This window comes from Lemur catta, chromosome 18, assembly GCF_020740605.2.
Source record: "Lemur catta isolate mLemCat1 chromosome 18, mLemCat1.pri, whole genome shotgun sequence".
Classification (NCBI taxonomy): domain Eukaryota; kingdom Metazoa; phylum Chordata; class Mammalia; order Primates; family Lemuridae; genus Lemur; species Lemur catta.
The window spans coordinates 4467569-4482360 of record NC_059145.1 but is presented as its reverse complement, the minus strand read 5'-3'; the positions used below and the strand labels follow the sequence as shown (position 1 = coordinate 4482360).

The 14792-nt window shown below is 51.7% G+C and overlaps 1 long non-coding RNA gene across 2 annotated transcripts in view; it reads left to right on the top strand.

Moving 5' to 3' along the window:
• LOC123623634 overlaps positions 1-11040 on the top strand; it is a 33278-nt gene extending 22238 nt beyond the window's left edge. The window contains exons 14-15 of one of the 2 annotated variants that reach the window (XR_006729944.1): positions 10137-10242; positions 10889-11040. This is a non-coding gene — a long non-coding RNA (uncharacterized LOC123623634). Of the gene's footprint in view, positions 1-10136; positions 10529-10888 lie in introns of those variants that run through there. The other variant, XR_006729942.1, reaches the window with a different exon arrangement.
• The last annotated feature ends 3752 nt before the right edge of the window (positions 11041-14792 follow it).

Here is a 14792-nt window from a genome sequence, read left to right as displayed (position 1 = left end):
TAGATTTGGCAAGTCTGACGTGCAGATTTTCATTTTTTTAAAAAGGCCATTTTGTTCCTTTCACACAAAAGCTCCCGGACTCATGCTTATGAAGCATCGCTAAGCAAGCACCACGCTGGGCGTGACATGAAAAGTGTACATCCGTCTGTGGTTTGCAGCCAACACCAGCGGCACAGGCGTCCTGGTCCCGCACAGTCAATCTGCCCCGGTCCTGCGTCTACTATGAATCCGCGTTTTAGCGACCGTCGTCCTTGCGAGCGCGCGAGGGCGAACAGCACGGAGCGCGGCTCCGCAGGCCCTTTGCTTTCAGAGGGCCCCGGTGCTAGGCTAGCGCCATTGCTTAGGGAGGCTGTGATCGCAGCGACAGGCCCCATGACCCCTCCCCCAGGAAGGTGAGCGCCGTGGGAGCTGAGCTCTAGAAGGTCAGAGTGCGCGCGCGCGTGGGAGGCACGTGTAAGGGTGTGGGGGCGTTGCTGGGAGACCCCGCATTTTTTGAGAAGAGAAGGAAGGACTGAGGCTGCCTGTGAACTCCCCCCACTGTGCCGCCCACCCTGGAGAAACGGCCACTGGACTCACGACCACTGTCCTGCCCGAGCTGGGTGTCAATGGGACGGAGCGTCCCTTTTCCCAGTGAGAGGCGGCCAGTTCACATTAAGATCGTTTCCCAGAGAGCTAATGGCCCTCTCAGGTTAAAGACTCAAAGCGAATTAACTCATCTGGTCAGGACTCTGTGGGGGACACCTGGTGGGGGGGGTCTCATCGCTGTAGCTTAATTAAAGAACCCCAGGAGCCGGGTCAGCTGGGGTGGCCCTGCAGGCTTGACTAATTGTAATATTTTTCTCATTAAATTTCTGGAAGGAGACAAGCTTGGTCCCACACAATCCCTCAATCCTCCAAATAATCAGGCGGCCTGTAGCATATTCGCCACATGGCCCAGTCCTAGGGAGCTGCCGCCCGGCAACAGCGGACATCTGATTGGTTGCGGGGACTCTGGGTTCTCGCCCCGCTGCACTGCTGGTGTTGCAGGAGACGGCGGGACAGCGAGGGGCGACACGCTCTCTGGGGGGTCTTCCGTCTTCCTGGACTCGCGTGAGAAGCAGGGGCAGTGAGAGCCACGCGCCTCCCTCCGTGCTTCCGCCCTTCACATCCGGAAAGCCGCTTCCACGCAGGCGCCTGCTGAGTCAAGGCCAGGCGGGCCCGCAGTGTGCGCGGTCACATGGCGGCTCCGAAGCCGGCCTCGCGGGCCGCCCAGGCGGAGCCACCGCACACAAGAACACTGGCTCAGGCCTGGCAGGTCCGTGCTGCCCGCCCTGGGGAGTGGTCACCACGTCTGCACAGCCCCCCTGGATGCTGGGCCTTGTGAACCTGCACTCTCCTCACATTTGCAACTGGGCATGCCCATCGCTTGTCACACTCTGTGTGATGGCTTTAGAAACATTTCCTTTTAATTTTTACGGCAAACCCAATGAGGTAGACAGTTTTATCCCAGTTTTACAAACGGCAGAGCTATGGCTCCGAGGTGAAGCAGCACGCCCAAGTTCAACAGCTGCCGAGTGCAAGAGCTGAGTTTGCGGCTCTGTGACCGTCAAAGCCCTGCCATCCGCAGAGCAAAGTCAGAGCTCTCTGCATGTCCCTTGAGCTGCTGACCTGAGCTCCCCTGGGGGCACCAGCCGCCTGTACTTCCCCACTGTCGTGGGCTAAATTGTGTCCCCCTCCCCAAAATACGTATGTTGTAGCCCTAACTCTCAATACCTCGGGATGTGATCTGTATTTGGAGACAGGGTCTTTGAGGAGGTGATGAAGTCAAAATGAGGTGATGGGCCCTAATCCGGTGTGTCTGGTGTCCTTATAAGAGGCGCTGAGGACACAGACACACACAGAGGGATGACAGCTGTAAGCCAAAGAGAGAGGCCTCAGATGAAACCAACCTGCAGGCACCTGGATCCCAGGCTGCCGGCCTCCAGGACTGGGAGACAACGCGTCTCTGTGTGTGACTCATCCGGTCTGCGGTTCTTTGCTGTGGCAGCCCAAGCAGCCCGAGATGCCTCTCCCCGTGTGCTGCCCGGGCCTTTGCTCAGACCCCATCCCCATGCCTGGGGTGCTCTTTCCACTGTCTCTGCTCGGTCAGCCTTTGCCAGTCTTTTGAGATTCAATCCATGAGTCGTTTCCTCTAACAATCCTCTGGATTGGGCTAAGAATTTCTTTTCTGATCACCTGTAGCCCCTTCTGCGTGGCGCTGTCTTAGCAGATAGCAAATCATGTTTAGTCGTGTATCTGTCTCTCTGATTGGAGAGCAGGGACCAACTTATACACCATTGTGCTCCCAGCAGCTGGCACAGGCCCTGGCACGTGGTAGATGACAAATAGATGTTGGTGGCACCATACGCTGAGTGCTGAGTCCCCATCAGAGCACATGTTGGAACCTAAGTTTCTCATATTCTTTCTTTCCTAGGCTTGTGCACAGAAGCCTCTCCCACCCCCTGGCAGGATCCGTGGGGGCCACATTTCCTTCTTTTACTCCTCTCCACTCAGCCTCAGAGTCACCTTGTGCTCCCACGCCTCAGCAGAGCACGAGGGGCCTGAACCCAGCAGGGGAGCCTGGTTCCACTCTCACCTGGCGGAGCTGTGAGCCTCTCTTTGCCCTGAGACTTCCAAAGTCCCCCTGGTCCCCTGGCCCCTCCTTGGTGCTCTTAAATCTTGGAGGCCAGTGAGATCTTACAGAGGCTGGGCTCACCTGTCCTCAGGGCCTGGAGTGGCAGGTGCGTTGACACAGGAGACAGGCCCTCCACTCCCCACCCCCTGCCTCTGCAGCGCAGCTCTGCTTCATGAGTGGGGCAGATCACTCCAAGGTGAAGTCCTGGCTAAATCCGATCTTGTAAAACAAGCAGATGAAGAAAAAGTGGCTTTGATTTGGATTGAACATGTATTATATCCAATGTATTTTTTTTTTTCGCAGCACTGGTAGCATTTTGCTATCTTGATAATTTTTTGCATATGTTAACCTTAAACTGAATTACATTTCCAGAGTCCACGTCAGCTAGTGTGTGCTTGTAGGCACGTGGGGGTGTGGTGAACCCCCACCCCTTGATCGGTGTGGACGTCTCCCAGCCTGTGAGGGTAGTTTCTCTGCGCTGACACTTCCTCCCCTTTAAAATGGGGATAATGTCTACACTGCAGGGCTGTTTTGAGAAGTGGAGATTTTGTGAGAGCTGTTCTAGTGATAGCTCTCCCTGACAACTACTGATATTAACAGTACTACTCTTTCTTCTCAACTTAATTTTCATAGCCTGGGGCAAACACCTACCTCTTTAGTATTCTCTTTACTATCTATTGCTGCTGTTGTTGTTTTTAACTAACTCCATGAGAAAGGGAGATAGGAGATGTCACGTTTGGGAATAAAACAAAAATAGCTTAAGGAAATCAGAAAGGAAGTAACTACGCCAGTGCCTGTGTTATGCGTTGCCTGGAGGACAGAAAGCGTGTCTCATGAGCGCCAGCTACCCCCGCTGGGTTCTCGCACCGGCTGTCTTCCCCCGGCACCTGACCTGGTAAAGCCAAGCCTTCACTGTGCCCTTCCTTGGTGCTTTCTGTCTTGCCTATAATAGACATATGTCATTGCTGTTTGTTGCCTTGCTTGTAGCCACTGCACAACACACCTTGTGCACGGCTTTTAGTTTAACAATTTACCAAAACAGGAGGGCCTGTGAGGAGCTGTCTCCTGCTGGGGGTGCACACCCGAACAGAGACAGGTGCAAACCTCATTGCCTGCCCTAAAGCACCCAACAATCCAGTCAATGATACAGGGTCTTAGATTTTTTTTTTTTAAATTTGAGAATAGTCAGTATGAACAGTGCTAGAGGAGTGGCATGGAGACATTGAGTGCTCCGTGAGGACAAAGGGAGCGACGGCCTGGCCCTGGTGGGGGCAGCGGAGAGAAGCCATCCATGAGACAGGGTGTCCAGAGGGAGAGCAGGCAGGGCTAGGGGAGAGCTAGGCCACCCTGGGGGGGTGCCTGCTGCCGCCTTCTCCACATGCACCGCCTACTTCTCCCACCGCAGCCCCCAGAGAAGGAGTGGCTTGCTCCCCTGGCCATGGAGGCTGCCTTGCCTGGCTACCCCCTGCAGAGCGAGCAAAGCCCCCTTTCCCAGGGTTGGAACGGCCTCAGGACACATTCAGAACCCACCTGATCCTGATCTCAGGGCAGATGGGACCTCATCACTCACAGGGCCTCATGCAAGACCGCTGTCCACCAAGACCAATGTGGACAGATGGTTTGGGCAGGCAGGATGGCTTGGGGGGCAGTTCTTCCGCAGGTCCTTTTTAATGGCGACAGTGATAACAAAATCAATATAGTATGATTATTACATAACATCAGTGCATTTGAGCAGATCAAGTACATCCGAATCAATGTGCTCATTATACAACTTACAATATGCAGTCTGATGTACAATGCAGCGTACAGTGTACAACACAAACCACACCATGTACAGCTTGACACAGTCAGGCATCGTGCAATGATGGGGCTATGTTCTGAGAAGTGCTTTTTTTTAGGTGATTTCATTGCTGTGCAAAAATCACAGAGTTACTTACACAAACCCAGACGGTGAAGCTTACTCCAAACCTAGGCTACATGGACAGCTTATTGCTCCCGGGCTGCAAACCTGCACAGCATGTGACTGTACTGAACACTGTAGGCGACTGTAATACAATGGTAAATATTTGTGCATCTAAACATATCTAAACTCAGGCCGGGCGTGGTGGCTCACGCCTGTAATCCCAGCACTCTGGGAGGCTGAGGCGGGTGGATCGCTCGAGGTAAGGAGTTCGAGACCAGCCTGAGCAAGACCCTGTCTCTACTAAAAATAGAAAGAAATTATCTGGCCAACTAAAAATATGTATAGAAAAAATTAGCCGGGCATGGTAGCGCATGCCTGTAGTCCCAGCTACTCGGGAGGCTGAGGCAATAGGATTGCTTAAGCCCAGGAGTTGGAGGTTACTGTGAGCTAGGCTGACGCCACGGCACTCACTCTAGCCCGGGCAACAAAGTGAGACTCTGTCTCAAAAAAAGAAAAAAACATATCTAAACTCAGAAAAGGTACGGTAAAAACACAGCACTAATGATGAAAAATGGACACTGTGTAGGGCACTGACCATGAATGGAGCTCCCGAGACTAGAAATCGCTCTGGTTGAACCAGCAAGTGAGTGTTGGGTGAAGGGGAGGCCTAGGACATTCCTAGTGTTTATAAAGTCTGTAGACTTTATGGAAACACTGCACACTTAGGCTACACTAAATTTATAAAAAGAAAATTTATTTCTTTAATAATATATTAACATTAGCTTACTGTAACATTTTTATTTTGTTTTAATTTTTTTAACTTTTGACTGTTTTGTAATAGTGCTTAGTTTAAAACACACATTGTACAGCTATACAAAAAATTTCTTTCTTTACGTCCTTATGCTATAAGCTTTTTTTATTTTTAACACTTTTTTTTTTACTTTTTAAACTTTTTGGTTAAAGACTAAGACACAAACACACAGTAGGCCTACACAGGGTCAGGATCATCGATATCACTGTCATCCACTCCACACCTTGTCCCTCTGGAAGGTCTTCAGGGGCGACAGCAGGCCTGGGGCTGCCGCCCTGTGACAGCAATGCCTTCTGGATGCTTCCTGGAGGACCTGCCCGGGGCTGTGTTACATTTACTTTTTTTATATAAGTAGAATGAGCATACTCTAAAAAAAAGGATAAAAGTTTAATAAATATACAAACCAGTAACCTAGTTGTTTATTTTTATCAAGTGTCGCACACCGAGTGTATTGCATGCGCTTTGCTTTCATAGCCCTGGCAGTGTGGGGCTGCTCTCGCCCGCCTTCCCACATGCGGGACTAATGTGTCGCGCTCCACCGCCACTGTGTCACTAGGCCACAGAAATCATTCATCTCCGTTTTAACCTTGGGGACCACTGTCATACGTGTGGTCTGCCTTGACAGAATGTTTTCACGCGGTGCGGGACTGTGTAGCTGGACACCAGCTGGAGGGCCGATGCGCGGTACATGTTATGTACAATATAATGATGCCTGTGTGAATAGTTCGCTCCGCCTACACGCAGCCCAAATAAGAAACACTCTACAAACGCCGAAGCCGAGGGCTGGAGAAGGCCAAGACGCGCCGTGGGTCACAGCGTGGAGCGACACAGCGTCGCCCTCGGCTCGCAAACGCGCTCCCGCCACGGCGTCTTCCCGGCCGCCTCCAACCTCTTCTCCGGGCTCAGCCCGACGTCCTCTGCCTAATGGCCTGGGCCACCCTTCGTCCCCTGCTCTGGCTGATCCAGGTGCCCCTCCCAGCCTCCCTAGCCGCAGCTCCCGGGAGCTCAGAGCCGCACACGCGGCCGCCCAGTTCTCAGCTGGCTCCCCGTGCGCCTCCGCAGCCTCTTCGCACTGCTCCTCGGCCGTTAGTCCATCAGGAAATCGCTGCAGTGAGCTGTGGTCAGCGTTTAAGCAAAGAAAAAGAAGAGAATAGAACAAAATAGGATGCATCGCACATATTGATAGTATGGATCGGCCTGTTTTGTACAACTTTTGTTTCCTCTGTGTGTGCATGTGTGTTTCTGTGTGTGAGTGTGTTTGTGTATGTGTCTGTGTGAGTCTGTGTGTGTTTGTGTCTCCGTGTGTGACTGTGTGTGTGACTGTGTGTGTGTGTGCTGGATCACCATGAAAAATGTATTTTTTACATTTTACTGTGGATTATGATCAAAAAAGTTGCAAGCCCTGAGTTAGAGGACTGGCATTTTCCTACTCATTCTGTTGCCCTCGGTGCCTACAAAGTGGCTGGCCCCAGGGAATGGGGACCGGATCAATACCTGAGTTAACAGTCCAGGAAGGAGCTCAAGCCAGAGCTCGGGGGTGTGGCTGCCGGTCCCTCCCGACTCCTGCTCCAACACTCCCAGTCCGCGCGCCGCCCCCAAGCCTGCAACCCGTCTCCCCACACACGACTGCCCCCCCTCTGACCCCCTGCAGGAAGGGGCCCAGCCGGGTTGACCTCATTAGAGCACTGATACTGCGTGCGGGGTGGTGCAAAAGTGAAATCCTCCCATTCGGGCATTTACTGAACACCCAAACTCCACTGCGTGCCTCAGTGCGTGGCGTGCTGTGGGGCAGGGTGGTGCCCGGTACCTGTCCCTACACTAAGCACCAGCACCCCTCGCCCCCGCCCCCACCCCTTAGCTCCTGCGCAGTGGGGGGAAGAGCATCCTGGAACCAGCGCTGCGCAGCTACCTGCAGACACACACCTGCGCCCCCTTTCCTTCCCTGGCCCGGTGTCTGCCTCGCCGGGCTCAGTGCGGGCCGAACAGGCTGGTGTTCCACGGCGGCGAGGCTGGAAGGTGACCCCCGCTGTTTCCCGCCCGGAAATGCAGGCTGCCCTGGCAGCGCCGCGTCTCAGCTGGCTCTGGGGGGCGGCCAGAGGCCTTGTGCATCCTGCCCCCTAGCTGCCCTTCCGGAAGGTCCGCGGGGTCCTCCCTCTGGAGAGAGCGCTCCCTCCTGCTGTTGTCTGCCCCACTGCCGCTCTGGTTTCACTCCAGGGACTGGGACTTTGGGAACTGAGCCGGACTCAAACATTTGGCCTGAGATTAGGCACTCGGCAGACTCACGGCTCAAGTGAGGCCAAGCAGCCGGGAAGAGACTGAGCAGAGGGGAAGGCTGGCCGCTGGCCGGTACACTTTCCCAGGGTCCCTCTAAGAGCTTCTCTCACGTGAGGAAAGGGTGGAGGACATGGAGATTTGACAGCCAACTACTTAACAAGAGATGAAAGGAAGCTGTGGGGACACAGGTTGTCTGGTGACAGCAAGCAGAAAGCAGGACAGGGCCACCAACATTCCTCTTAGTTCCTGAGGGTAGGGGGCTACTTTCCATTTGCACTTAGCGTGTAGGCTGTGTAGTGGCAGGGGTCTCACTCTACTGCCCAGGCTGGTCTCGAACTCCTGGCCTCAGGTGATCCTCCCACCCTGGCCTCTCAAAATGCTGGGATTGCAGGAGTGAGCCACTGTGCCTGGCTAGGAAGCAGAACTGCTAAGTGTTCCATTGATTCCAGAAAGCAGAATTATGTTTCCAAGTAAAGCAATTAAGATGTAAATTTAAAACAAACAAAAATGCTAAATGTCCCAAGAGGCTATAGTCACCCTGTTTATCAGGGATCTTTGAGCTGCAGGTCACTGGTAAAAGCCAGAAGGAGGGACAGAAGAAACAAAGGACTGTCTTCCTGCCCCTGAGGAATTGACCTTCTAAGACAGAGACAGGTAAAATGCACATAAAAGACAATATGTAACCATGTACATTAGAAAACACAAACTCCTCTGGGGTGAATGATATCCCAAGTCTGGGGGTTATGGGATTTGAACATCGTAGATCAGGTGACTCAGGAGAGGTTTGTGGGGTACTGAGTCCATCCCTGCCCCTACAGGCAGCGACGGTCAGGAAAAGCACGCCCTCCAGCGTGGCTGTGGGTGTGGGCGTCCCATGGCAGCAGTCTGTTTGCAGCCTCTGGAGCAGAGAGAGGAAAGGGAGAGGTGAGGACAAGCCACGCAGAGGGACTCACTCGTACTGTTCCCATCACACCCTTCACGCGTACGTGCATTTGACCGGCCTGCATTGCCTGTTCCGCCGCGGTCCCGGGCATTCATTCACACTGAGAACTCTGGTAAATTCTGGCAATCAGGAACCAAGCAATGGCACAATCAGAGTAGCCTAGGACGAAGAGGTTTTTGGGACAACATGCAGGAAAGTGTATAAGACAACAGAGGCTGGAAGTCCATAAAGTAACAAGATTTAGCAGACTTTTATTTAGGAAAAGAAATGACACAAAACTTGTAAAATTTTGGCCTCATTGTTTTGTGATCTTTTAAATTCGCCTAAAATGTTTGAGGTGTGAAAAATAGAGAGAAGACAGGCACTGCAGCACAAGGCAAGAGTCCCAGCTACTCCGGAGGCCGAGGCAGGAGGATTGCTTGATCCTTGAGGCCAGCCTGGGATATCCCATCTCTAAAAAAATAAACAAATAAAAAACAGAGGGGATGAGGTAGCCATTCACTAATAGTAGTTTATTAAAGGCATTATTTTTCCACCAAATTCACTAAGGCCTGGACACCAAAACCTGGGCCCCGTACAGTTCAAAACAAGTGACATTACCCAGAATAGCCATAGGTCCAACAAGCTGTCCAGCCACCTACCAGTTTCACCTACAGTCCTTGGACCAAGCTAAAACAAAGTGAAACAGAGACAGTAGCTCCTGGCTGGTGGAAGAGCCCACTCTCATGTCTGGAGCCTGGCTTCCAGCCTTCAGAATAGCTCTGTGGCCCACACTTCATGGCACTTGTCTTAAATGTATGGGCCACACTCCCTAAAGCTCCTACCGCCTGGCTGCTCACAGCCTTCCTCCACCACAGGCCTGCATCCCATCTGGGCTGCCCAGCAGAGCCTGTCCTGAGCTCTCCACATGCATAAACATTAGCACCGTGAGGAATCAGTGGCCACCACACCCAGGCCAACCCACAGGACCAGCTCCTGTCCCCGTGGGGTGTCCCCTGGGCCTGCCCACATCATATGGCAGTCTCTTGTCTACCTTTGTGGGGGGTATTTCCTCGAACACTCTCAGGCAAAGCAGCTGTCTCTCTCCCTGTCTGAGCTGCTATGTTTTGAAACACATTGGCCAAGAAACAATATACTTTAAAAAGTCTCGCAAGACTCCGTGAGCTTGCAAACTGCAAGGAAATAAAACAATATTTTAACAGGCTGTCCAGCCAACAGGGATCCTGGGAGTCTTATATCAGGACTCCATGAGTAATCCTATCAAAACTAACACAGGCTACAACAATATTTAGCCAGGAATACTGCTGAAAGCTGCCAGTGTGTGGTCCTCCGTGTAACGATTTCTCAGGTTTTTATGCTGGGCAGAGGTTTGGGGAGGAGATGGCGTTTCAGAGACTGTTTTACCTTCCGTGGAACAGTTCCTGATGCATGCCAAGAACAGTCCCATTACTAGTCAGAAGCCAGGCTGCACCTTTGCATGGGTCTTTCAGGCACTCACTTAGAAAAGGCAAACCAAAGCTTCCCCAAAGAACACGTTACTTTGTTCTTACAGCCTTGGCGGTGGCAACTTCTACGTCGTGTGCCAAGATTCTGAGCCTTCCCCCTAAGCCTGGGAAGGAAGGCAGGTGGGGAGTGGCCATGGCTCCCGACAGGAAGAAGTGAGTAAAGTCCTTTCTGAGCTCCCAGGGCTGCTGCCAGCTCTCCAAATGCCACGGAGAGTGGGAACAGCGCTGGCCGGGAGACCAAGGCCGTCATTAGGTATACTCTGCCCACGGCAGCCTCAGCCCTCCTTTGCACTGTTTCTGTTCTCTGCTTCGTGTCTTTTCATACACAGACACATACATGTGTATGCACATGCTCACACAAGCACATGTGTGTATACATATGCTCATGTAAGCATATCCTTGTGCACACATGCTCAAGCTAACACACACCCATGCACACATGCACACATGCTCATGCAATTATGCCACAGGCACCTGTGTTCTTTATTTCACATCTTCTCGTACTCTGAACGCATGCATGTGCACACATATGTGTACACATGTGCTCACACAGGCGTGCACACATTCCCTGCAGAGGGGAAATAGCAGAGATGGATGTGAGTGCACAGAGCTGAGAGGGGAGGAGCAGAGAGTTTGGTCGTGTCTACAAAGGCGTCTGCGCAGGCAGCCCGAGTCGGGGATCTGGGTCAGGTCACACTGGGATCCCAGCTCCACCACGGGCCAGCTCAGTGTTATTGGGTTAGTAACTTAATCTGAGGCCCAGATTAAGAGTTTTTTTTTCTTTTTTTCTAAAATGAAGATGACACCATCTACTCACAGGACTTTTTTCCCCAGAGGATTAAACGAAATGATAAAGGTTAAAGCTCTTTGTAAATTTCAGTGTCGTAAGGAGTCATATGGAGCTGACAAAAAGGAACAATGTGCATCTCTAAATGCAACTATGGGAACATCCTCACATACTTTGAACCAAAGGTAAAAAGTTGATGAAAAATGTACAAAGAACAGAACACTGTCTAGCGCCCAGCATGTCCCAGGCTGTTTGTGTGTTCTGGCCGACGCCCGTACGTCACCTGGTGAGTGATGACGCAGCTCCGCAGGTCTGGGACCCTGGACTGATTAGAAGTGACTGTCATTTAGACAAGGACACAGGGTCATAAAACAAACAACAACATCTTGTCTTTATTTAAAATTCTGGTATTCTGTTCATCAAGACTTTTGCATGGAAATAACTTTTATTTTTTAAATATTGCATTAAACTATTACTTATCTTGATTACTGAGTTCTTCGGTGTCCCCTTAAATTTTGCACGGGAGCCAAGCACTTCCCTTGCCTCCCTCAGCTGCAGCCCTGGTGAACTGTAAATGAACGTCACTCGTCATTGCCATGTTTCATTTCAGCAGATTTTCTGTGCAGCCGAGTCACTCTGTCTTTTCTCCCTGTCTGCCCAATCTATAAAATAATAAAACTGTTGCAAAGAGTATAAAAGAAGTAAGAAAGTTGGCCCTTGGTGTCAAGGACCTTACAGTCTGGTTGGGAAGCCAACCTGGCCTGCTTCAAGCTACTGAGCTACACAAGACAGTGTGATAAAAACTGTTTTTATAAATTTTATAGGATTTCAGACTAGGAGGAAGACTTGTGGGAGCCATGATCTCTCTGTAATAGGTTCATTAAAGTGAATCTTGAGTGAAGTGCAGATCTGGATTAGCGTGAAAAATGGAGAGAAACATCACACAGCTGAGATGCTGGGAGCCTCTCTCCTCTGTCTTTGGGTCAGATTCCAGCTCTCGCTAATTAACATAGTAACCCTGGATGCACAAAAGCTGTGGTGGTCAGAGCTCTCTCTAGAAAAAGGGTTCAAGCCCCCCCCCACCAGTGGCTCCCCAAATCTCATAACAGCTGGCAATATTTTTTGATCATTTTGGCCATTTCAGCACCAGAACTTAAAATGGATCTTAATAATGGGTTTGGGATTTGGGGGTTTTGTTGTTGTTGTTGTTGTTGTTTTTTGTTTTTGTTTTTGTTTTTTGGCCACAATTTAAAAAGAATGGTGAAGGAGAAAGCTAGGTAGCTGTCTAGGTTGTCAAAAACAAGGATAGTCTGAGAAATTGTCACAGCCAAAAGGAGCAGACATGACAACTAAATGTAATGTAATGTTTGGATGGGACCCTGGGACATAACAAGGACATGAGGTGGAAGCTAAGGAAACCTGGAGCTAGATGCCAGTTAATGGCAACGCCCAAGTCTGGGTTCGTTCCTACTCCAGTGATGTGAGCTCTGACAGGGCAAACTGAAAGGCATATAGGGGGCCTCTGTCCTGTCTTTGGAACTTTTCTATAAATCTAGAACTATTCAAAATATGAAGTTTACTGAAATTAAAAAAAAAGTTCCTAGTGGCACAGTAAGGTTAGAATCCGGCAGAGGGATAAAAATGAGTCCTGAAGATATCAAAAGGTAAGGCAATCTCGGCCAAAACCTCTCTTCCAAGTCCCCCCAGAGGGGCGTGTGTGGGGGTAGTGTGGGGAGGCCACTGAGCTGGAGTGAAACGTCTGGAGGAGTCCAGGGCTCAGGATTCTGTCACCCAACAGAACCTCAGGTCGCTAACTGCAGCCTGGGTGCTCCCAGCTGAAAATGACTCCTACGAAACGCCCCAGGCCAAAGCACAAGGCGTCAGAAACCGAGTTCCCACGTCCCCCAGCAAGGACCTGAGGCCTCCCAGGGCTGGCTTGGCTCCCTCGGGGGCTCCGGGATCCTCCCGCTTGTCCTCTGGGCCTCCTCCCGGATGGGCAGGACCAGGGCCACCTGAGAAGCTGCGACCCAGGACACACTTGTTCGCTTATCCATGGCAGTCTGGACTCAGTTTACCCTCTTGCTTCCTTGGCCCAATCTGGAAGTACAGGAGCATAGTGCTGATAAGTCTCAAAATTGAATTAAAATGAGAAGTAACTGAAGTAACAACACAGCTCAGGGCACATGGCAGTTCCACAGAGGCACAGTCCCTAGTCCAGCCTCTGGGGCTCACTGTGTGTCTGTAAGTTTCTCCGTTTGGAAAACCCTAACAAGGCAGCAGCCTTCACATGCCGGGGTGAAAACACAGAGTGTCTTACTGGAAGGAGGATCACTGGAACCCAGGAGTTCGAGGCTGCAGGGAGCTATGATTGCACCACTGCACTCCAGCCTGGGTGACAGAACAAGACCCTGTCTTTAAAAAGAAGTAAAAATTAAAATAAATAAAAATTTGTAACAAGTGGTCCCATAAGGTGAAGCCAGCCTGGAAAAGAGAAGGCTGCGGAGGGAATGTCTTCAGTCCACAAGGGACCCTCCCCACAGTGCTTCTCACCAGAAACACAACCCGTGTGCACGCGCATGCACACACACACACACGCACACATGCACACGCACACACATGCACACACACACACACACACACACACGCACGCACGCGTGCACGCCCCTGCTCACTGCGGGCTCAGTGTGCATGAGCCGCCCGTGCTGGCCATGCAGAGAGAGGCCGGCCAGCCCGGGGCCTCCCCTCCTCCGCCCCGTGGGGGTGCTGCACGCGCACACGGCCCACAGGCTGCACCTCCAGGGCCCCCGCTGCTCACCAGGTGTTTGCCTTCCCGTTTCTCAGAACCGGAAGGGAGTGCAGAGCTCTTCAGCTGCAGTCTGTGCTGCTTTCTCCCATCTGACTGGGGGCTCCCTGAGCACCCCGTGCCCAGCAGTGCTCGCTGGGAAGCAGTCAGGGACTCTGGGCAGGAGCGCAGAAGCCCGCCGTGCAGGGAGGCCGCCTGCGGGTGACCCCAGCAAACAGGCCCACCTGATTTCACAACAGTGGGATGGGGACAAACCACTCAACTCAGCCAAGAGCCTGGCGAGTGGCCACCACCCCTCCCCCGTCTGCTGGTCAGGACACGGGCAGCCGGAGGAAGCGTTCTCAGACCGGGCACTTTAGGAGCCAGCGGGTTGGTCAAGACCCACAGAACCAACCCAGTGGGCCCTGTGCTGCTGCCCTCGGCCCTGCATTGTCACGTTGGGGACACACTGGTATTAGGGCCTCACTGTCCACATTTGCCCTCAGCACCTCGCCTCTCACCAGCTTCAGTTCAGTCTTCCCCAGCACTAACCGAAGCTTTTCCTCTGTCGCTGCCAGCAACGTCTTTCATCTGCCTGTCTTCCTGCTTCTGAAGCCACCAAATGGTGAATTTATCCTGTGCAATGTATGAGGGTCCCTTGTGGACTGAAGACATCCCCTCCACAGCCTTCTCTTCTCCAGCCTGGCTCCACCTTATGGGACCGCTTTTTAAAAATTTTTAAATATTTATTTTTTACTTTTTTTAGAGACAGGGTTTTGTTCTGTCACCCAGGCTGGAGTGCAGTGGTGCAATCATAGCTCCCTGTGGTCTCGAACTCTTCCCAAGTAGCTGGGATGACAGGTGTCAGCCACCATGCCCAGCTCTGTGACCACTTTGTTTACCTGCTCTGGATGCTTTGATTTATCAACACCCCTTAAAATTAAGAACTCTGTTCTTAGAGCACAGTTTGGAGTTTAGAATAGGAGTAATGCCAAGATAATTGATCTATCCCATTGCTATAGTTTGGACGTTTGTCCCCTCCAAATTCCGTGTTGAAATTTGATCCCCAATGTTGGAGGTGGGGCCTGATGGGAGGGGTTGATTCACAAGGGCAGATACTTCCAGAATAGATTA